This window comes from Panthera onca, chromosome B3 (genome assembly GCF_046562875.1).
Source record: "Panthera onca isolate mPanOnc1 chromosome B3, mPanOnc1 haplotype 2, whole genome shotgun sequence".
In the NCBI taxonomy this organism is placed as follows: domain Eukaryota; kingdom Metazoa; phylum Chordata; class Mammalia; order Carnivora; family Felidae; genus Panthera; species Panthera onca.
In genome coordinates this window covers 1,375,048-1,398,472 of record NC_138344.1, presented here as the reverse complement: position 1 = coordinate 1,398,472, position 23,425 = coordinate 1,375,048, and the positions used below count along the sequence as shown (strand labels likewise).

The following is a 23,425-nucleotide window of genomic DNA, read 5'->3' as shown; positions in this document are numbered from 1 at the left end:
TATGTTCTGTCTCTCTCTCTCTAAAATAATTGAAACATTAAAAAAACAAAAAATGATGGTGGGGCACCTGGGTGGCTCAGTCAGTTAAGCGTCTGACTTCGGTTCAGGTCATGATCTCGCGGTTCGTGGGTTTGAGCCCCGCGTCAGGCTCTGTGCTGACAGCTCAGAGCCTGGAGCCTCTTTCGGATTCTGTGTCTCCTTCTCTCTCTGCCCTTCCCCCACGTGTGCTCTCTCTCTCTATCAAAACTAAATAAAAACGTGAAAAAAATTTTTAAAATGGTAAGAGGTAGAGACAAGAAAACGTAGAGCGGGCTTGAGGATGGAGAGGCAGGTTGTATTAAACAGGCCGTCAGCATAGGCGTCACTGAGGAGGTGGGGTCTGAACAGAATTGTAAGCGGTAAGGGGGGTGACCTACGAAAATTACCTAGGGGAAGAGCATTCCAGACTGAGAACGGTTGGGCACACGGGCCTCGAGGCAGGTGACCCGGGTAGGATACCGCTGCTGTGAACACTTGTCTACAGGTGTTTGTGGGCACACAGGTTTCCACTTCTCTTGGGTACGTACCTAGGACTGGAATTACTGGGCCGTTGTGGTGCTTCTGTTTTGATCCCTTGAGGAATTGGTAACACTGTCGTCCAGAAGGGATGCGCTGTGTCACGTCTGCAGGGGCAAGGAGTGAGGGTTCAGTGCCTGCACACCCTTGGCCACACTGCTGCCCGTCTGTCTCCTGGGTTATATATAGCCCACCCCAGTGAGGACCAGCGTCTGGTGGTCGTGACTTGCATTTGTCTGATTGCTGATGGTGTTGAGTGTCTTTTCATGTGCTTATTGGCCACGTGTGGATCCTCTTTGGAGACGTGTCTATTCACATCCTTTGTTCATTTTGAAACCGGGTTATTCGTCTTTTATTTGGGGTTGTGAGGGTTCTTTACGTATTCCGAACACAAGTGCCTTATCAGATACATAATTCGCAAATATTTTCTCTCATTTGTGGTTTGTCTTTTCACTTGCTTGATGATATCATTTGAAGCGTCGAAGCTTTTCATTTTGCCTTATCCTTTTCTTGAGTCCTTCTCTCCGCAACATCAAATTAGTCACAAATTTCACGGACTTGGCCTTAGAAATATTTCTGAAATGTACCCCCCTACCCACTGCCCTGTACACCCCCTTATTATTTCTGGCCTGAACTTAAGCAGTAGCCTCCAGTCCTATTCTCTCTTCTAGGCCCCACCCTGATGGCCCTCCAGCTGTTTCCAGAAGGCTCTCCCTGAAACACAAATTGAGCAGGTCAAACCTCTGCGGGTTCCGCATTCCTCCTGGCACAGGTCTCGAACTCTTCCAGTAAGAGTACCCGCAGCATTTAAAAGATTGGGGTTGCAGGGCCGTGACCCAGACACCGTGAATCGGAATCTCTAGGGGATGAACCTGTGCATCTGGGTCTAATAAGCCCCCGGGGGGGGGGGGGGGGGTTTATTCTCAGAACGGTTATGCCTACAACAGTGGTTCTAAGCCAGGGGTGGTTTTGTTCCCCAGGGGACATTTGGCAATGTCTGGAGACATTTTCGGTGGTTACACCTGGGGGAGGGGGTGTGGCTGTCACCCAGTGACGCCCTGCAGAGAACCGTCAGCCCCGAATGTCAATCGTGGTGAAGTGAGAGCCCTGGCTGTGTTTGTAGGAGATAAAATACGAACCCTCGTTTGAGTTGGGAACCTCCTTGGTTCCCAACTCCATCAGAGGTCTATGGCTCTGTAAGAACCATCCCCAACTTAGTGGCTTGAGACAACAATTGACTCTTTCTCATGATTCCGTGGCTGGACCGGGCAGTCCTGCTGTCCCCCGCCCCGGGCTCTTGCTGGAGACCGCTGAGCTGTGCACCTGTCCCGTTGGGTCTCTGGTTTCACGGGCGTTTCATAGTGTGGAGGTTTTGGAGATACAAAGGGTGTGAGCTTGAATGCCACTTCTGCCGTATTCTGCTGATCACAGAGGGTCACAAGACTCAGATTCAAGGAGTAGGGAAAGAGACCCTACTTTTTAAAGCAAGGGACTCGCAAAGACTTTGTGTTAATCCACCAGCAGCCTACCTTTTCAATGCTGTCTCCAAGGGCCTGCCTCCTTGTCACCTCAGTGGGGGACGCGCCAGGGCCAGACGAGAGAGTCGGAGGCTCCGGGCAGTGGGGAGGAAGTACCCCCAGGAAAACTTCTCAGAGACTTGTGTTAGCAGGATGTCTCTTCTCGTGACTTTTCATCAGAGTCTAAACCAAAGGTTCTGAAACGTTTTAGGCTCAGGACCCTCTCACACCCAAAAATTATTGAGGACCACTGGGTGGCTCAGTCGGTTGAGTGTCCAACTCTTGATTTCAGCTCCGGTCATGGCCTCAGGGTCATGGGATCGAGCCCCGAGTCAGGCTCGGCATTGAGCGTGGAGCCTGCTGGGGACTCTCTCCCTCTGTCCCACCCCTCTCTTTCTCTCTTAAAAAATGAATAAACTTAAAAAAAAATTATTGAGGACCCCAAATAACTTTTATGTTGGTTATATCTACCAATGTTTATTGTATTAGAAATTGAAAATAAGACACTTTAAAAAATAAATATTGGTTTATTTAAAAAATAGTAATAACTCGTTTAGATGTTATTCACGTTGGCGTCGCCTAGGTAGCACAGTCCCTTGAGCGTCTGACTCCTGATTTCAGCTCAGGTCATGCCCCAGGGTCATGGGATTGAGCCCCACATTGGGCCCCACACTGGGCATGGAGACTGCTTGAGATTCTCTCTCCCTCTGCTTCTTTCTCGCTCACACACTTTCTCTCTCTGTCTCTAAAAACGTAAAAATAAAAATAAATTTCAGATGGAAATTAGCTATGTTTTCCAGAATACAAGTCAGTAAAAAGAGTGACACCGTGTTACGTTTGTGCATATCTCTTTAAATTTTTTTTTAATGTTTACTTATTTTTGAGAGAGAGAGAGTATCAGCGGGAGAGGGGAGAGAGAGAGAGGGAGACACAGAATCCGAAGCAGGCTCCAGGTTCCACGCTGTCAGCACAGAGCCCGACATGGGGCTTCAACTCACGAACTGTGAGATCCTGACCTGAGCCGAAGTCAGATGCTTAACGGACTGAGCCACCCAGGCGCCACTGTGAACATCTCTAACATTTGGCTTAACAAAAGGCAGCCTGATTCTCATTTGTTTCTGCATTCTCTCTGATGCAATACCACACATCACGTAGCCTCTGGAAAACTCTATTGTACACTCATAAGAAAAAGGCAAATCATGACTTAGTATTATAGTAAAAACAGTTTTGATGTCACAGACCCCCTCAGACTGTTTCAGGGACCCCTAGGGGTCCATGGATCACACTTGGAGAACCACCCAGGCTGTTCCAACTTGCCCAGGCCGCAACTCCCTGACTCGGACGTGCTTCTGCCCATCCATGAACGTTCATTACATCCATTTTCCAGCCCTTTTATGACCTTACTCTCGTGTAGGTACTCTCGGCTTATCCCTACCAAACTCCTACTCATCCCTCAAAACCCACTGTAAAGGCATGCTACATGCTGAAGGCCTTCTTGACTCCTTTAGGCAAAGTCCGGACTCCTCCCTTATGTGTTTTCACACACTCTGTCCCTCCGTCTGCAGTAACACTTACCCTCCTTAAGTTGAGATTCATCAGTCTGTATGTTTGCCTTCTTGTTAAGCCAGAAAGGTATTTTTCTGAAGTTCGGGGTTTTTTCGTTTCATATCAGAATGAATTGAAGGTTGTAAATTGATCCATGTGCAAATCGCTAATGAAGGACCCTGCCAGCTGTCCAATCCTCCCCTTCCTCTGGGTTCTGCTTGAGGCCTCCTTTATCGTGTATTAACTTTTTGTGCATAACAGATGTCAGGTCTCTTATTCTGCCCCAGCGCCGGTTCCGGCTTTGTCGAAGCCCCGCGATAGGTTACCCGCATCGGCTCAGAACAAGGTTCAGTGTCCAGTGGGATCTGTCTTTCCACCCACTATGGCTCTTTTTCTTCTGAATTTTCCTAGAAGTTCTGATCTGTTCATGTCTTCAGGTTAACTTTGGAATCATTTTGCCAATTTCCAAGACATAATCCTGCCAGGGGTGCCTGGCTGGCTCGGTCAGTTAAGCATCTGACTCTTGATTTCAGCTCAGGTCATGATCTCACCATGTGGGTTCAAACCTCGAGTCAGGCTCTGTGCTGACAGCGTGGAGTCTGCTTGGGTGTCTCTCTCTCTCTGCCCCTCCCCCTCCCTCCCTTCCTCTGTCTCTCTTTCTCTCTCTCTCAAAATAAATACAAATAAACTTTTTTTTTTTTTAAAGAAACAATCCTGCCGGATTTTAACTGGGATTACATATGCCTATAAGGGTTTGGGGGAGCAGGGAGAGGAATGTGTATCTTCATAGAGTTTGGACAGCCCATCGAGAGGTCTGAGGGGGTTTCTTTTTTCATTTATTTGGCTTAAAAAAAGGCTCCCAACAGATTTTGTTTCCTTAATTTTATATTAGTGAGTGAAATATTAAAGAGAAATGCACACAATCATCGTATTTCTCCTTAATGATTCACTCATTTATATAATACTTTGTTGATACTGGGGATAAATTGTCAGTTTTTTTCTTATATTTTCAAACAGGTCATTGATGATATAATTGGTACTTAATTGTATATATCTTATTTTATATCTAAGCACTTAACTGATCTTTTTAAAATACTCTTTAATAGGGGTGCCTGGTGGGGGGGCTCAGGTCATGATCACGGTTTGTGAGTTTGAGCCCCACGTGGGGCTCTGTGCTGACAGCTCAGAGCCTGGAGCCTGTTTCAGATTCTGTGTCTCCCTCTCTCTCTGCCCCTCCTCCGCTTGCTCACGCATCTCTCTCTCTCTCTCTCTCTCTCTCTCTCTCTCTCTCTCTCTCAAATAAACATTAAAATTTATTTTGCAATACTCTAATAATTTTTCAGTTGGTTGCTTTGTTAACCAAAATAATACTTTCCCTCTTCCTTTCTAATTTGTATCCTTTTTATGTCTTACAACTTGTAGCCAGATTTGTCCAAGCCAAATTAAATAATATTGACCATATCTGACACTGGACTAATTTCTGACAAATGCTGATTTCTTGGGAATAAACACTTTTTTAAAACAATGATGCCAAGGAAATAACTTTTATGTGTCTACATAGTGTTCATGAGAAACGGCTGTCGAATGTACGTCTGTGTTTTCCACATCTGTCAAGACCCCACTAAGATCCCCTTCATCTGATCTGTAGTCATACGATAGCAGATGAGTAGGCTTACTGACACTGCCTTTTTCTTTTCACCTTTATCTACCCGACCTAGCCCAGTTCATCATCATCGGTGTCAAGTTGGCTTGCATTAAATGATTGTAAACGCCGTCTGGCCGTGGCACACGCTCCCTTCTGTGCTGAGCCGGGTGGCTCTCTTGGGCCAGAGGATGCTTACCCCCCCGAGAGAGAGCACAGGCAGAGGAGTCTTGGCCGGCCGTGCCCACCGTGGTCCTGTCTTACCCACGTTGGCTCTCTTCTCTCCCCTCTGCAGACAGGAAGGGGACAGTCTGCCCGGTGATGGGCTGGCGTTCAGACACTCCCCTCCCAGCAGCAGCAGGGAGGATGCCCTTGGGGAAACTGAGGCAGCAGGTCCCACCTGGCAGCAGGGTCCCACCACCCCTGGGGCCCAAGGTCCACCTGCTGGGAGCTGATGGGGCAGGAGCACCCATCACCTCGCCCAAGCCCGAGGGCCACCCGGACAGTGAGTGTGCTCCTGGTGTCCTTCCTTCTCCAGGATGCGCAGTCTTCATATTTGGACTTTCCAACGGCGTTCGTGGGAACTTTCTCCGCCTCTCCGTGACTCACTGGTCAGGCTTCTCGTTCCACGTTTCATCAGTTTTGATAACTTTTTTAATTGAAAAATGGCCTGTTTCATTGAGATTTTCAAATGTGCGGGTGTACGTCTGCACCGTGAGTCCCGCCGCCTCCTGAGCTAGAGGGTAAGGTCACTGAGAATCGCAGACCTCACTCCTGAGGACCCCGGTAGAGCCGTACTCAGCTTGGGGTCACTGGCTCTAGTCGATGGGCCTCTCTGAGGGCCTGAGGGCAGCTGTAGATTCTCTCCCTAGAAAACTGCGTTGACCATACGCGAGGCTTTTCCGTCTGGGGTAGAAAATTCCCGCACCTCCCACGCCCCGTCTGTGGGCCACAGGCCTGTGCCCCTGAACTCCACAGCTAGGAGTCCCAGGGGACAGGCAGTTGTCAGCTGCTAGATTTCGTCCTCGCGGGTCCAGCTGGCAAGGCCGTTCTGACTGTGAGATGAGAGTGTGGGGCACCTGGTGGCTCGGTCAGTGGAGCATCCGATTCTTGGTTTCAGCCCAGGTCATGATTCCAGGGTCGTGGGATCGAGCCACACTTCCAGCTCTGTGCTGACCGCGTGGAGCCTGCTTGGAATTCTCTCTCTCCTTCCCTCCCTCCCTCTCTCCCTCTGCCCTTCCCCTGCTTGCATGTTCTCTCTCTCTCTCTCTCTCTCTCTCTCTAAAATAAAAAATAAAAGACAGTGTTTATATTTATGTTACATCACATCTAGTTTATATTCTTTACAAGGCTACTTTGATTATTCGACGCTCAATTTATTGAGCATAACAAAATCTCTTTGTTACGAGTTAATATGATTGGACTGTTTTCTGGCCTCAGCTGTATTTCTCATTTTTAATTTATAAATTGGGTACTTGGATTTATACATCAGGCTTGTGTCCTTGGCTAATGTGAGTCTGCCTTGAGAAATGAATCTCGTGACCAAAGCAGCCTTCTGAGATGCAAGGCGGGCCTGATGTGATAACCACATCAGGGCAGGAATGCTGCCTCAGGCAGCCTCTCAGGGGACGTCCCACTTGCCCCATCCAGTCCACGTCCCAACAAGCACTGTGACAGCGGACGTGGGCTATTCTCTGCACCTAGAACTCTCCTAACCCACCTGTGTACCCTTGCCTTTATTCTAATGGTAATTACCAGGCCACAGCCCCAGAGTTCAAACGATTGTCTGGTTTCATTTTCATTTTAAAAATGCACCATCTTGGGGCAACCTGGATGGCTCCATTGGTTAAGCGTCTGATGCTTAATTTCAGCTCAGGTCACGATCTCACGGTTCGTGGGTTCCAGCCCCGCATCGGGCTCTGTGCTGATGGTGCAGAGCCGGCTTGGAAGTCCATCTCTCCCTCTCTCTCTCTCTCTCTCTCTCTCTCTCTCTCTCTGTGCCCCTCCCCCACTCATTCTGTCTCTCCCTCTCTCTCCCCCAGAGTAAGTAAATAAACTTAAAAAAAAAAGTCTATACTGCGAAACACTAGGAAGTAGAAAAAAGTAAAAATATACATCTTCTATTTATCAGTTCTACTCTTTTTTATAGCTAATTGATTTAAATACTTGACCTTAATTCTCTACTTCCTAGTGGTGTCCTTAGGACATTTCCCCCTTCTCCTGAATCTGCCCAGTGGGCGTGTCCTCTTGTTCTCTCTCTGATACAGAAGTTACAGAAGAAACTTCCCTCCAAGGCCCGCGGTGCCTTGTGGTGCGCAGGTCCCGCACTGATTTCCACGCCGGCTCTGTCTCTCCCCCAAGAGCTCCTCTCGTTTGTATTTTCAGAGCATCCCTTCTTTTACCCCATTTCAGTCTGAGAAAGTGTCTGGGGGACACAGACAACGAGGTATCCAGGCCGGGCTTTTGGAACAGATAAGGGACAGTGGCTCAGAACCAAGGAAATCTGGATCAGGTATGAAGTGCAGTTAGTAACAGTGTCTGTGCCCGTATTGATTCATGGATCGTGACGCATGTTCCGTAAGATGTTACCAACAGGGGAGGGTGGGCGTGGAGTAGATAGGAGCTCTCTGCACTGTTTTCATGTCTTCTCTATCAATCTAAAAGTACTCTAAACTTAAAATTGTATTGAAAAAGAAAACCTCTCTGTAACCCCTGAGACGCTCATCAGAACCTGTTTTTTTTTAAATGTTTATTTATTTATTTTGAGAGAGTGTTCGTGCCTGCGAACAGGGGAGGGACAGAGAGAGAGAGTGAGAGAGAGAGCATTCCAAGCAGGCTCTGCAGTGTGAGTGCAGAGCCCAACGCGGGGCTCTATCCCACGACCCTGGGATCATGACCTGAGCCAAAATCAAGAATTGGAAGCTGAACCGACTGAGCCCCCCAGGCGCCCAGAACCTGTTTCCTCCCAAAGGGCTCACAGGCGTCAGTGACCTGTCTTGCCTGGGCCTGGGGCCAAGAGACCTCACTAGGGGCCACTTAGTGAGTAAGACGGGGGCTGCCCAGCCATCTCCAGAAGCCGATACTAACGGAGGCGGGTGCTGAGTGTTTCCTGTTTGCCCCACAGGGACCGCCCCCAGGAGCGTCCAGGTGTGGGAAACACTGGCAGGAGACGGGAGCGAGGACCCTGAGGCCTGGTCACTTGTTCCTGAGATCAGCCCTGCTGGGTCACGGAGGTGAGAGCGTCTATGGAAGGCCTGTCATCGTGGCCTCTTGCGTTCAGCTCTCCCCGTCTCGGTTCTGGTAACAGCCTTCCCCTCCTGCCCTTATCAGCCCGGAGCACAGCCTGCCCTCGGCACCACGGGCGTGGGGCTTATCGGTGGCACCTGGCGACCCCACCAATGCCTGGGTAGGAGACACGTACATGCTGGCCCCCGATAAATGTTTGTCAGACGAATGGGCCGGGCACTGAATCACGGAGTGGTGCGGTCACACGAGAGCCTTGTGACTTGTGGCCACACCGCCGGTGGTTAGAAGACTGTGCGGTTGGCGCCGGGCACAGCTGATAGCTCCTCTGGGAGGACCAGGCCAGGGATCCGGGGCAAGTTGTTGAAGCTGGCCGGGCTCGATTCCTTCTCTTTCAAGTGGGGATCGTACTGTCGTCTTCACTGAGTTGATTAAATGAGAAACAATTCACGCAGAGCGTGGCACAAAGATAAATGCTCTGTAAACAGTAGTCATACCTGTGATCTAACCCAGGCATGGCTAAAATCACACGGCCTTGTGCAATAGGTAATGAGGGAGGACAATTAACACACAAACGTAATTGGCAAGTAAAGTTGTAAACACGTCCCACCCAGCGAGTAAGCAAACAAACACAGAGTCAAACAACAGTGAGACACCGTGTCTTGCCTCTAAAATGAGCAAATTGCTGTAGTGATACTTAAAGCTGGAAAGGACACAGTCAGGGACACTCAGCCATTCAGTGTGGGGCTCAAAAATACCAGAATGCAATAGTTTCAAATTAAAAAAAAAAAAAATGTTTATTTTTGAGACAGAGACGCAGAGTGTGAGAAGGGGAGGGGCAGAGAGAGAGGGAGACACAAAATCGGAAGCAGGCTCCAGGCTCCGAGTTGTCAGCACAGAGCCCGACGCAGGGCTCGAACCCACAAACAGTGAGATCGTGACCTGAGCCTAAGTCGGATGCTTAACCGACTGAGCCACCCAGGCGCCCCGACCTTGTATTTTATAATCTGAAAGGGAATTTCCTAAAAACCAAAAAGTTGAACAAAGAAAAACCTAACAAAACTGTATGGTATGATCACTGGTTGGTAAAAGTAAGCAAAACTTTGTGTATGGAGAAAAATCTGGGGAAAACGAGAATTGAGTGGAAATTGGATGTTAAATATCTTTCTTCCTCTTCTGAATTTTCCACGTTTACAGTTAAGAATGAGTATTACTCTGGTGCTAAAAGGAAGCATAATCTTTTAAGTTTTCTTAATAGCACAGTTAGATGTGCTCAAAGGTGGTCATTTTCAAGATGAAGACACTAACAGCCCAGCAGTGGATTGGGTGCCACCAGGGGCCGGCCCCCAGCTGGGTCCCAGGGCTCCTTGCTTTGAATATTTGGATTTAAACATTTAAATGCTTTGAGTAGAGCAGATTGCCCTTAGTAATGTGGGTGGGCCCCATCCAATCAGTTGAAGGCCTAGGTAGAACAAAGACTGACCTCCTCCAGGCAGGAAGGAATTCTTCAGCCGATGGCCTTAGGACTTGAACTGTACCATAGGCTCTTCCCTGGCTCTACAACCTGCCAGCCCACCTGCAGATTTTGGATTTACCAGCCTCCAGGATCATACAGGCCAATTTCTTAAAAAATACCTTTCTTGCACACACACTCTCTCTCTACACAGATACACCCTATTGGCTCTCTTTCTCTGAAGAACCCTGACTAATATGAAGCCCAAATAGAAAATGTTTTAGGCTTTGCGGGTCGTACAGTCTCCGTCCCTCCCCATTCCTCTGCCACAGACAATATGTAAACACATCTCAGTCTGGGCAGTGGTGACATTTTGGGCTGGATACTCCTTGTTGTGAGGCCATCCTGTGCACTGTAGGGTGTTTAGCAGCCTCCCTGGCCTCTAGCTTCCAGATGCCCATGGCAGCTGTCGGTCGTGACAATCCAGGATGTCCCCTGGGTGGGGGGCAGAGAGGAGACATACCCTCACCCTCACTGAGCACCGTTGAAGTACATGAGTGAGCCTGACTGCGTTCTAGTGGCCTGGGGACTGGAGTCTGCCGACCCTGCTCTGGGCAGTGTGGTCTTGGAGCTTTGCAGCAGGGGCCCCGTGGTTGGGAGTGTGGGGACACGGTAGGAGCCCTGTGAGGTCACACGGAGCCCGGCCACATCCCAGGTCTGCTGCCCGGTCCTGAAGGTGCCGTTGCTCTGATGAGGGCAGGTCCCAGAGCAGCCCAGCGCTCTTCTGTGCGTCCCAGCGAGGTCGGAGGGCTGGGGAAGACGGGGTGTTGGGTGCGTGGCCACGATCCCCCGGGCCACCCTCGGCACCGTCTCCTCCTCAACGTCCCCAGGGTCTCCCCTCAGGCGAGAATCGTAATAATGGTTTCCAGGTGGCAGGAGGTTTACCAGCCCGCTTCAGGTGGGAGCAGCGTCTGGGACTCATTGGCGACTTTCTCTGGCCCGGTGTGCGGACGGATGGACAAGGCAGGCACCTGCAGACCCCCGGGCGGAGGGCAGGGTCACCGAGGCTACACAGGACGGGCTCACGAGCCGTGACCTGGCCTTGTGCTCCGCACGCTGGGCACGGATCACTCCCTCAAAGCTTGGCCCAGTATGAGCCCCATGGTCATTTGTGTCCCAGCCGAGGACTTCCTGGTCACGCTCGGGGTTGACCTGGCCCCACTCCAGCTATGTCTGACAGCATACAGCCGCCCTTAGGGAAGCCCAGCCCTCCAGGAGCCCTTGGCAGGGCCTCAAATGCAGGGGGTAAGCAGCGAATGTGGTCGGGCGGCTGCCTGCAGCACTTGGGACAGCTCTGGAGCAGAGCACCTGTGGGCAGGCCCCACGCCCGCGACCGCGTGCCAGTCACTGGAGACTTCACGGGCCCACGGAGGCCCAGGCCCGCGAGGGAGGAGAGGGCCTGGGTGGTCTGGCTTGGCCAGCGTTTGAGAACCCTGGGTTAAAGCCTCACCTCCAACCCTCCAGGCCCTACTGGCTCCATATTGCCACCTTAGCAAGACCCCGAGATCTCTTTATGTGACCTGCACTGGGGGAAGTGCTAGCCTGGATCGTAAACTCGCAGCGTGGATGTGGGTGGGCCCCGAGAACAAGGCTCGGGCCCCAAGAAGCCTTAGCTGAGCAGCGCCGGCCACCGGGACCAGCTTGGGGCAGGGTCACCCTTCTGAACCGACAGGGAGATAGAGTCCAGTCAGGTAGAGTCAGGTAGAGTCCAGTCAGACAGAATGAGCTCCCTGGCAGGGAGAGGAAGGAGGGGCCCACTCCCTGGGTCCGGGGCCGCAAAGACATCTTGGGAAACGTCGAAGGCTGGGACCGTTGCGGCAGACGTCAGGCACGGATTCCGTTTGCCGGGACCCTCCCTGGCATCTGTGCGCGTGGCCTAGCCTTCCTGGTCCAGGCCAGCAGCCGCCCGAACCCTGCGTCCTCCGCCTTTGCTGTGTCTTAGACCTAAGCTCAACCTTCAGATCCGATGACCCAATCCAGCTTCTCAGTTTTGCGAGTCCTCGTGTCCCGCCGCGCTCACCGGCGGTGGCCCCAGGAAGCGACCCCCGAAGACCCACCCCCGCCCAACCGCAGCCTGGCATTGGGAGTCTGGGGGTGGAGAGTGTCTATGAAAGCCCCTCGGCCGTGCTCACAGACGCCCTCTGCCTGACTCCTCTTTCCAGTTCCCCACCGGCGTCGCCCAGGGCTGCCCTGTAAGATCTGCACCACTCCTTACGCTGGTCACTGCTCTGTCCCTGTGGTTCCCCCATACCCTGCCCACAACTTGGTCCACAGTCCTAAACAGATCTTCCTCACATTGTCCTGATTTGAGCGAGCCCCCTGTTGGGAGCCTGCCAGATGGAGCTGGGAAGGGTCGCTTCCTTCCGGAGAGCTGTCGCCCCAGCCCCAGCGATGCCCGCTAAGCTTGCCAGCATCGGGGTGTCCCAATCTCGGAGTGTGGCACACACGACAAGGGGCTCCCTTCCAAGAGATGACCCTCCCACCATCAGGCATGACCCGGCCAGGAACCAGACGCCAGAAACGGAGTGAAATCCCAGATTTCAGCAAAGGCTAGGGGCTCATGTCTGTGCAGAGCGCAGCAAGATTCCTTTCCTGGCCACGGGAGGCTGGGCTCAGTGACCCAGGCGGTTCCTTCCAGCTGTGAGGTTGCGAGTCTGCAAATGGCCCCTGCTCCTCTGACCCCCTCGTCAGGCCCTCTGGGTCCCCAGGACACGCTGATGGCAAGTGTGCTGATCGGGAAGGAGGAAAGGAAAGATCAGCGTTTCTCCTGCCTCATCAGCTGGCTGCTGGGACTGACCCCAAAGCTACAGGGTGCGGGTGGGGACAGAACCCACAGGGCTGCTGGCTCAGAGGGTCGGGAAGGTCAGCGTCAGATTTCCCGGAGGAGGCGTGGGGTAACGCAGGATCCCCCGCTGCAGGACTTCAGACCCTGGCGACAGGGCGGTCAGAACATGGAGGTCTGCCAGGGAGGTGGGGACACAGCACTGGGCCAGGGGAACCCGGCAGGAACGAAGCAAAGGGGTGGCAGGGGTGACGTGCTGTCAGATCCTGGCCGAGCGGCCTGGGCAGCGTCCAGAGTCCCCATGGGGTGGGAAATTGAGAGAGGGCCGGGTTCCAGGCAACACGGTGTTCTCGGTTGGGACCTGGGAGTCCTGTGTGCAAATGGCTGCAGAGGAGACCAGAGACAGGAGGTGCATGGCCTGTGTCATGCTCACACTATACCCCAGGACCTCTGCCAGCTCCCTCATCACGGAGCCCCTTCCTCACGAAGTGCCCTGCTAGCTGCTGAGGGTGGAACGATGCCCGGGAGCAGCGGGATGTGCCTCGCCCGTGAGCTCAGAACTGTCCCTCTGCCTTCGTGAGCACGGCCTCGGCGGGCCAGGGCCGGCTGAGTCAGCAGGTGGCAGGTCTGATGGCCTGGATCCTGGCAGCTGGGGCCGGCAGGCTGCCAGTCACAGAGCTCCTCCCGTGCCAGCCCAGCTGCCTAGGAAAGCGTGTGGGTATGGACCCAGCCAGTACAGCAGAGGGCTCAGGCCGTAGGTGACCAGCTGTCCCGGGTTACCCACAACTGAGCCGCTCCCAGCAAACGGGCACAGGCGGTCACTCAGCATAGAGTGGTGAGGCCCTAGGATTGAGGACCTCAGGCAGCTGGGAATGCAAAGAGGCCAGGGACCGAGTGAGGCCGTGTACCCAGGGAGTAATTGCTGGCCCCAAGGCAAAGCCCCCAGGCGGGACCCCTGGAGTCCAAATGCTGCAGGGATCCTGTTTGTTCCCAGCCACTCTGAAGGACCACACAGCTAGCCTGGGGGACGCAGAGTTCGTAGCATCTCTGCCCCAGTTCCTCCAGTGGTGGTTCATTGGTCACTCTTACACAGGAGGAAGTGGAGTCAGAAGGGCATTGAGGGTCAACTGTTCCACAGTTTTGGTTTGGGTGTGGACTCCCAGAATCCCCTGGGTGCCGTCTTATCACGGTGACTGTACGTGTTTACCACGTACTGTCTTTCCCACCGGATTCTCACCAGAATCTCCCGTCTGGTGTCTTTGCATCTTGCACACCCGAGGCGCTCAGTAAATGTTTACGGAGCGAACGCACACAGATGCAGGCTCGCTGTTGCAGGGACCAGGGGCCGAAGGGCAGACGGAGACGGTGCAGCTGGTCATTCTGCAAAAGGCAGGACCAGAGGACCGGAACAGACACCACAGGAAGCCTGGTTTCAGACAAGGAAGCGGCCTCACGGTCATCCGTGGGGTTGGTGTTGCTAGAGTTCCGGCAAAGGTTCTGTTTGTTGAGGGCCCCCTCCCGCCAGCTGGCCTGCCCGCCGGGTCCTGTGCCCTCTCCCTTTCTTGCTGGCCGTTCGTCCCTCCAACACCCACGTGCTGCACCCCACTGAGGGAGCGCTGGGCTCCCCACGGCACTGGGCAGGGCGCAGAGGCTCTAGAACGGGGAGTCCCCCACCGCAGGGGTGCCTGTGCCCCGGGGGCACTCGGCACAGAGAGACACACACAGACGTGCAGAGCCACGATGCAGGGGACAGTGGGTGTCGGTGAAGTGCCAGGGGTGGGGCCGTGGCGTGACCGGACAGGTGTTAGCCGGAAGCTTGAGCAGGCGGCATGCTGTGGCCGTGACGTGGAGCCGCCCTGCGGCTCCTCCTGCTTGGGTCCTCTGCCCCTGTGTCCTTGCTCACCTCTGCGGGCTCCGGGCTCGGCTGCCGCCGTGACTCACCAGCGCCGCGGGCGTGTGTGCGCTCCACTTGGCTCTCAGCCCTTCCGCGCCCACCGACGCTGGCAGCCGGCTCGCTCCTCCCAACTCCGCCCTCTCCTGCCCCGCCGACTTTGATGCTTGCCGTTTGCCTTCTGTGCCTGCCAGCTCATGAATTATTTGTATGCTGTGCTTCCTCCGCGGGCCACCTTGGCAAACAAGATAAGTTCCTGTGGACCTCATCGTGGCGAGGGGTGGGACAATAAGCGGTCGGTCATACACAGTGTGCTGCGCGCTGTGCTGGGCGTAAGCACTGTGGCCCCGGGGCTGGAGCGGGGCTGGACGCGGCAAGCCTGGAGTCAGGGAGGGCGTCAGGGAAGCTGCAGCCCTATTTCTGGCGTGTAGACCCTGCCATGCATTACGGCTTCATGCCTAGTCCGCCTGTCCCCTCGCCCACCCTTTCCCTTAGTCGTTTATTCATTGGCTCATTCACAGGCTATCCGAACACCCGTTATGTGCCAGATGCTGTGCTAGTCCTGGGAATACACGATGAAAAAGATTTGTCCTGTGCAACACTGGACTTTTAGGTTCCCACACGCGCCCCTCTCCTCCCTGCTTCACTGCTCCCTCGCGGTCCCACCCTCCACCCCTTTCCTGGTTTACTGCCTCCACCCTTTAGACCTCGGTTCAAAGGTCACCTCCTCGGCGGAGGATTCCCTGCCCCCTTGACCAGTTTAAGGTCCCATTATGATGCTCTCATAAAAACCTGTCATTTTCCTTTCATAGCACCTGTAATTATGTATTTCTTAGTGGGACTATTTCACCAATGTTGGTCCTCCCAATCACCTGTGTAGAAACTGTGTAGAAACTGGTACCAAACCACATGGTAATGGTTTAATAAATACAAATTGGATGGATGGATGGAGGTTGGATGGATGGATGGATGGATGGATGGATGGATGGATAAGTGGGTAGATGGAAGGATGGATGGATGGATAGATGGATGGATGGATGGATGGATGGATGGATGGATGGATGAGTGGGTGGAAGGATGGATAGGTGGGTGGGTGGATGGAAGGAAGGATGGATAGGTGGGTAGATGAAAGGGATGAATGGATGGATGGATGGATGGAAGAATGGATGGATGGATGGATGGATGGATGGATGGATGGATGGATAAGTGGGTAGATGGAAGAATGGATGGATGGATAGATGGATGGATGGATGGATGGATGGATGAGTGGGTGGGTGGAAGGATGGATAGGTGGGTGGGTGGATGGAAGGAAGGATGGATAGGTGGGTAGATGAAAGGGATGAATGGATGGATCGATGGATGGATGGATGGATGGATGGATGGATAAGTGGGTAGATGGAAGAATGGATGGATGGATGGATGGATGGATGGATGGATGGATGGATAAGTGGGTAGATGGAAGAATGGATGGATGGATGGATGCATAAGTGGGTGGATGGATGGATGGATGGATGGATGGATGGATGAGTGGGTGGAAGGATGGATAGGTGGGTGGGTGGATGGAAGGAAGGATGGATAGGTGGGTAGATGAAAGGGATGAATGGATGGATGGATGGATGGATGGATGGATGGATGGATAAGTGGGTGGATGGATGGATGGATGGATGAGTGGGTGGATGGAAGGATGGATGGATAGATGAGTGGAAGGAAGGATGGATGAGTGGGTAGATGAAAGGATGGATGGATGGGTGGATGGATGGATGGATAAGTGGGTGGATGGAAGGATAGTTGGGTGGATGGATGGATAGGTGAGTGGGTAGAAGGATGGACAGGTGGGTGGGTGGGTGGATGGATGGATGGATGGATAAGTGGGTGGATGGAAGGATGGATGGATGGAAGGATGGATAGGTGGGTGGATGGGTGGATGGATGGATGGATAGGTGGGTAGGTGGATGGATGGAAGGAAGGATGGATGGATGGATGGATGGATGGATGGATGGATGAGTGAGTAGAAGGATGGATAGGTGGGTGGATGGAAGGATGGATGGATAAGTGGGTGGAAGGAAGGAAGGAAGGAAGGAAGGAAGGAAGGAAGGAAGGGTGGATGGATGGATGGATGGATGGATGGATGGATGGATGGATGGATTGTTGAATGGATGGTCAGTCAGTTGAATGGATGGATGGATTGAAGGGCGGATGGATGGATGGTTAGTTGGATGAACTGGAACTGAGGCATAGTGAAGGCAGGGACCAATTAGGGGACTGATCCAGGAGTCAGGGAAGGAAGGAGGTGAGGATCAATGTATAAGCCAGAGTAGTAGAAGTGGGAAAGTTGAGGAGAGGATTGACAGGAAGGAATCTGCAGGATTTGGCCTCTGGTTGAATGTCAGGAGCAATGCAGAGGGAGGAACACAAGGTGACAACCAGGATTCTGACTGAAGGCTAGGGAGACTGAAAGTAAGAAAGAGAGGTGCCTGGGCGGCTCAGCCAGTTAAGTGTCCAACTCTTGGTTTTGGCTCAGGTCCTGATCTCACAGTCTGTGGGTCGAGCCCCGCGTTGTGCTCTCTGCTGACAGTGCAGAGGCTGCTTGGGAGTCTCTGCCTCCCTGTCTCTCTGCCCCTCCCCGCTCACGTGCTCTCTCCCTCTCTCAAAAATAAAATAAACAGTAAAAAAATAAAAATGAAAAAAATAAAAGAGAACAGGTTTGGAAGTGTGGGACAAAGATGTCCTGCCAAATTGGAGGTACCTGCTGAGGTGACAAAGTGGGCATTTTAAATTCTTTTTGGCCACTGCGAAAGTTAGGATAATACTAGCTTCCCTGAGAGAGAAACTCCACCAGACCAGCGGCCTAACGCAATACGAGCTTTTATTTAAAACATTCTCTTCGGTCCCTGTGATAGTCCGGTACCCGTCTTCCTGTTCAGCCTGATGACGTGCTGACACAGAGGTTTAGGGACCCAGGGTCCTCGCATCTTGTGGTTCCACCATCTCCTTGGGCCTCAGAGCTGAGGGGAAGAGACAGGAGAGCACTCACCGGCTTCTCGGCCCCAGAAGACCACCCGTGAGGAGAGCCTACCTCACACCGTACAGCCAGAGGTCCAGACTTGCTTTCTCAGGCTTCCTGGAGTCTGGAGCACAGACACCGGACCAAGGCTCTGACACTCAGGCGTGCCACCCCCACACTTCGACGGGGACCCTGACCAGCAGCCCAGCGGAGCCCATCCAGTGAGGGAGCCTGCGCCCGAGGCCGTGGTGGCGGCTCTCCTGGCTGCAGCGTCCACCCGCCCGCTATCCAGTGGCCCTGAGACCGTGCCTGGGTCCCCTGGTGGTGGTTCTGTGCTGTGATCTTGGACACCGTTGTCCGCTGTGTGGTCTGCTTGTCCTTCTGGAGTCTCTATGAGCTACTTACCGCCTTTTTTTTTTTTTAAGAAGTTTATTTTTTTGTTTTTATTATTATTAATGTTTGTTTATTTTTGAGAGAAGGGGAGACACAGAATCCCAAGGCAGGTTCTGCCTGGACAGCAGAGACCTGATTGAGGACTCAAACCCACGAACCGCGAGATCATGACGTGAGCCAAAGTTGGATGCTTAACTGACTGAGCCACCCAGGCGCCCCTACTTAATATCTTTTTATTTTTTAATGTTTATTTTTAAGAGAGAGAGAGAGGGGGGACAGAGAATGAGCGGGGGAGGGACAGAGAGAGAGAGGGAGGCACAGAATCTGAAACAGGCTCCAGGCTCTGAGCTGTCAGCGCAGAGCCCTATTCGAGGCTCAAACTCATGAACCGTGAGATCATGGCCTGAGCCAAAGTCAGACGGTCAACCGACTGAGCCACCCAGGCACCCCTACTTAATACCTTTGTAAATAAAGTTTTTCTGCGTACATTTGCCAGCGGTGTTTTCTGTTGCTTGTGAGCCGACAGACCGAGAGTAAGTATACGGTAGCAGCTGGAGGCCCAGTTGGAGGCCCTGAGCTTGGGAGACTTGGGCCAGAGCCTCCCCTGGAGGTGTTTGCAGCCATGGGAGGGGACAGGGTGGCTCTGGGAGTCTGTGTCACCGTGCTGGAAGACAGCGTGGTCTGGAGCCTCCGCACATGAGTAGGGACTAGGAGCTCACAAGGCAGGGAAGGAGCTGCCTGTGCACCTCTGTTCCTGGTCTCCCCCCCACCCCTCCCCGCCCAAAGGCCCTGCCTGGGGGTTTGCCCTTTGGGAAATCAACTCCTAGTCCAAGAAGATAAATCCGTCTTTTCTTCAAGCCGTGGTGTCTTTCATGGTGACTTTCTCGTTCTTCTTTAACGACAGAGTTCTGTAGTCTTTTTTTTTTTTTAAGTTTATTCATTTTTGAGAGAGAGCAAAAGAGCATGGGGGAAGGAAAGGGGGGTTAGAGAGAGAATCCCAAGCAGGCTCCACGCTGTCAGTACAGAGCCGGACATGGGGCTCGAACTCACAAACTGTGAGATCACGACCTGAGCCGAAATCAAGAGTCGGGACGCTCAACCGACTGAGCCCCCGGGGCGCCCCCAGAGCTCCGCGGTCTCAAGGCCACCCCAGAAGACTCCTGTCATTATGATGACAGTTACAACACCCACTTACCTAGAGCGATGGCACCAAATGGGTGACGTCGGTGATGCCCTCCCAGTGCAGCAACCTGCGTCCCCACGGCACTCTGGCCCACGGAACCCAGGCACGGCCTCAGCACGCTCTCACGTTCACGGGCGCTCGCTCCCGAGATGCGGCCTGCTGCTTGCCGGTTCACACGGTGTTTTATAGATGAGAAAATCGGTAACTCGAGAGGTTAAACGACTTGCCCCAGTTTGCACATGTATGTCACAGGAGAGTCAGGATTTGAACGCAGGGATCTTTTTATTTATTTTTATTTTTATTTATTTTTTTAGTTGAGAGAGAGAGAGAGAGAACACGCGTGAGCAGAGGAGAGGAGCAGACAGAGAGAGAGAGAGAGAGACGATCCCAAGCAGGCTCCAAGGTCAGTGCGGAGCAACGTGGGGCCCAATCCCATGCCCCTGGGGTCATGACCTAAACGGGAATCAAGAGTCAAATGCCCAACTGACTGAGCCTCCAGGCGCCCTGAAAGTGGGGATCTCGATGTAAACAAGGTGTTCCTTATCTGTGTGTCTTCTAGGTGACAAAGACCTCTTTCTAATGCATCTCAAGGGACAGAGAAAGCCAGGACCAGCTGCTGGGCCTCTAGGGATGGCCCAGCAGGTCGCACTGGCTCCTTAACAGCTGGGAAATGGGATTATGGGCCAGACAAGCAGCTGCAGACTCCCAGTCTCTGCATGGAGTTTGTGCACATGGTTGGTTCTATGTTCTAAGAAGCCATGGATATCTGCCCACAGGGGGTAGAGGTCAGTGAACTTAAATGTCCAGAAAGATAGACCTTGAGCATCTGGAAGGTTGGGTCATAGGGGGTAGAGCCACGGCCACTGAGAGTTAAGGACAGAATTTTGTCCAACGATTCATGTGTTTTGGGTTTTTTTTAAATTTCTTTTTAATGTTTGTTTATTTTTGAGACAGAGAGAGACAGAGCATGAACGGGGGAGGGTCAGAGAGAGAGGGAGACACAGAATGTGAACCAGGCTCCAGGCTCCGAGCCGTCAGCACAGAGCCCGACGTGGGGCTCGAACTCACAGACCGCGAGATCATGACCTGAGCCGATGTCCGAGGCTCAACCGACTGAGTCACCCAGGCGCCCCAACAATTCACGTGGTTTTAAAAAAGCAGCCATGTCTCGTCCTTCAGGGATGGACGGCAGGCCCAGCGAAGGCACCAGCCCACGAGGAGAGGCTGGAGCTAAAAAGGGCATTTCCAGACTCCCTTTCCCCTAAAGTACAAGATGCGGGTTACTCTCTACCAACCCCATGGACTGCGTGTGACGGCGAATTGTGCAGAGAGAAGAATGTGGCGGGGACTGCGGCAGAGGCACTGCCGAGCTGGTGGCTGCCGGTGACTCCCCGAGGTCAGGGTGGCTCCTTGGAGACGGCTGGACGGCTGGCTTCCTGCCTCAGGAGCTCCTTCCCCACGCACACACGCATGTCCCGTGGCCGCTCGGCTCTGTGTTGTGGTTTTGGGAGTCCTTCCTGGAGGCGCATTCCTGTGTCTGTTTCTTTAGTCCCTCCAATGACTCTGTGATCTGTCTTTAACCCTTAATAAATACCTTTCTGGGGTGGATCCTGTGGTCTGCAGCCTAGAATCTGACCGATGCCCCATGCCTGGGAGGAATGCGTGCTGGTCACTCAGAGGCACGCTGAGCCTGGGGCAGGTCCACTGCCCTCCCCCGGGGACTGGGGTCGCGCCCCTGCCCTGGCTCCAGCTGAGCGAGTGTCTTTTTCTAAACTAGAAGCCCATGCCCTCTGGGAGTCATACCAGCTTCCAGTTCCCGTCACTGATAGTCCTGGTGGAAAGGAGACGAGAAGGAGGAAGGGTCTATTCTGCTTCTAGAAGGAAGTTAGTGAGCTATACGTTGAGCACGTCTTTCAATAACCCTGACCCAGGGGCTGCTGTCTGCAATCTTATTACGCCCTGGTTGGGTGTAGAGTGTGTGTGTGTGTGTGTGTGTGTGTGTGTCCACAGGCACTTGCCTGACCCTTGTGTTGATCACGGCTTCTGTTTGCTGAATTCTGATGCCTTGCTGTCTTGAGGCACCAGGGGGACTGCCCTTCGCAGGGTTGGCCTGTTCCTGGGGACAGTAAACAAGGCACCTGGAGAGCTCCTTTCTAGTGCAAACCACATTCAGAATCCACATTCCCATCTCCCTCCTCTGTGGTGCCCTCACCCTGCAGGCCACCGTCCGCCTGTCCTTTAGGACCAGGTACCACACAACTAAGGACAGCCCCTATTATGCCCAGAGAGGACTGACCTTTTAAAAAAGTTTTTTTTAATGTTCATTTACTTTTGAGAGAGACAGAGACAGAGAGTGAGCAGGGGAGGGGCAGAGAGAGAGGGAGACCCAGAATCCGAAGCAGGCTCCAGGCTCCCAGCTGTCAGCACAGAGCCCAATGCGGGGCCCGAACCCACGAACCGTGAGATCATGACCTGAGCTGTAGTCTGAACCGCCTGAGCCCCCCAGGTTCCCCCAGAAGTGGCTGAGATGACTCAAACTAGCCTGTCTTCAGCCTTCTCACCCTGCCTCACCTGTTCCTTCCCCAATTTCCCCCCTATCCCCTCTGCCTCCTGACCGTCCCTGGTGCTTCTATGAGTATAACAAACTGTTTTCAATAGCAGTTGACTCCTGATCTGATGGCCTCGCCATACCTAACAGATAATTAAGCCTGTATTTTAAAACACTCCTCTGTTCATTCATCCATCCATTGAAAGGATATCTCCTTAGGCCTGTCAAGTGTCAGGAATGATTCTAGGCCTCGAGAACCCAGTGATGTGCAAATCAGGCACCGTCGCTGCCTTTGTGAAATACGGTTGGGGCAGCAGACGTGAAACAAATGGTCACACGGACAAGTGTATGATTAAACAATACAAGTTAGACAAAAAGAGGAAGAGATTACAGGGTGCCGTGCGAGCACAAGGGGGCAGGATGTGGCTTCTAAACTGAAACCTGAAGGGGGGCCTGGGTGAAGAGTGGAGAGAACATCTAAGGAGGCAGAGCAGCATGTACCAAGGCCCTGGGGCAGGAGAAGGCATGGGGTGGCCAGCGCACCCTGCGTGAGAAGGCGCAGGCCTCAGACCTCCTGTGAGACTGGCAGGAAGCCTCAAAGGGCATCTTAAGGACTTTGGAATTCTTCCTAAAAGTAACCCCACACCTTTGAAGGGTCTGTAGAGAGATGTCTAGTTTACTTTTTAAAAGACCACTTGGGGGCGCCTGGGGGCTCTGTTGGTTAAGCATCTGACTTGGGCTAAGATCATGATCTCATGGTTCCTGAGTCTGAGTCCCATATTGGAGTCCTGCTTCTCTCTCTCTGCCTCTCCCTCATTTGCGTCCTTTCTCTCAAAAAAAACAAACAAAAAAAAAGCCACGGGCACCAGGGGGCAGAGTGCAGGGCGCTGGGGAACGGGGGCGCAAGAGGTCAGGGAAAGGGGTGAGTCTGAACCGTGTCTGAAGTTTGTGGCCTTGGCTGGGTGTAAGGGTGGTGGAGAGGGAGGGGTGGAGGCCGCCGTGCAGCTGCCGTCTAGACCTCGGTAGGGCTTGTGGTCCAGACAGCCCGGGTCTCTCCTCGTAACCGTAACCGGCCCTGCCCAGACGAGCCCCAGGCCCAGCCCCTGCCCCAGCTTCCCTCCCGGGGGGGTGAGCACTGCCAGTGGACATTGTGAAGGCATCTCTGGCCCAGCACCTCTCCCTGCCCTGGACCTGGGACCTTGCCCGGAGCTGCCCTCAGCTGCCCTGACTCCCGCAGAAGGGTAACAAGATACGAATTTTTTCCTTTCCCCCTCTTTAATGCTCCTTGAAAGAGTCATGTCCCCTCTTTGGGGAGTGGGGAGGCAGGGTAGAACTACTTCCAGGACCCATACGACATGTTCTCTCCAGGGAGTACAAATCAGGTCATCGGTCATTTATTATTTATTTATTTTCTTTAATGTTTTTATTTATTTTTGAGAGCCCGACAGAGTGCAAGCGGGGGAGGGTCAGAGAGAGAGGGAGACACAGAATCTGAAGCAGGCTCCAGGCTCTGAGCTGTCAGCACAGAGCCCGACGCGGGGCTCGAACTCACAAACCATGAGATCACGACCTGAGCCAAAGTTGGTCGCTCAACCGACTGAGCCACTCA

General features: G+C 53.1%; 1 long non-coding RNA gene across 2 annotated transcripts in view; it reads left to right on the top strand.

Annotated features, from left to right (window-relative positions):
• Positions 1 to 23,425, top strand: part of LOC132668587 (uncharacterized) — a 45,833-nt gene that overhangs the window by 1,782 nt on the left and 20,626 nt on the right. The window contains exons 2-6 of one of the 2 annotated variants that reach the window (XR_014137764.1): positions 1,227 to 1,289; positions 4,324 to 4,429; positions 5,555 to 5,764; positions 8,384 to 8,500; positions 19,590 to 19,671. This is a non-coding gene — a long non-coding RNA (uncharacterized LOC132668587). Of the gene's footprint in view, positions 1 to 1,226; positions 1,290 to 4,323; positions 4,430 to 5,554; positions 5,765 to 8,383; positions 8,501 to 19,582; positions 19,672 to 23,425 lie in introns of both variants that reach the window. The other variant, XR_014137763.1, reaches the window with a different exon arrangement.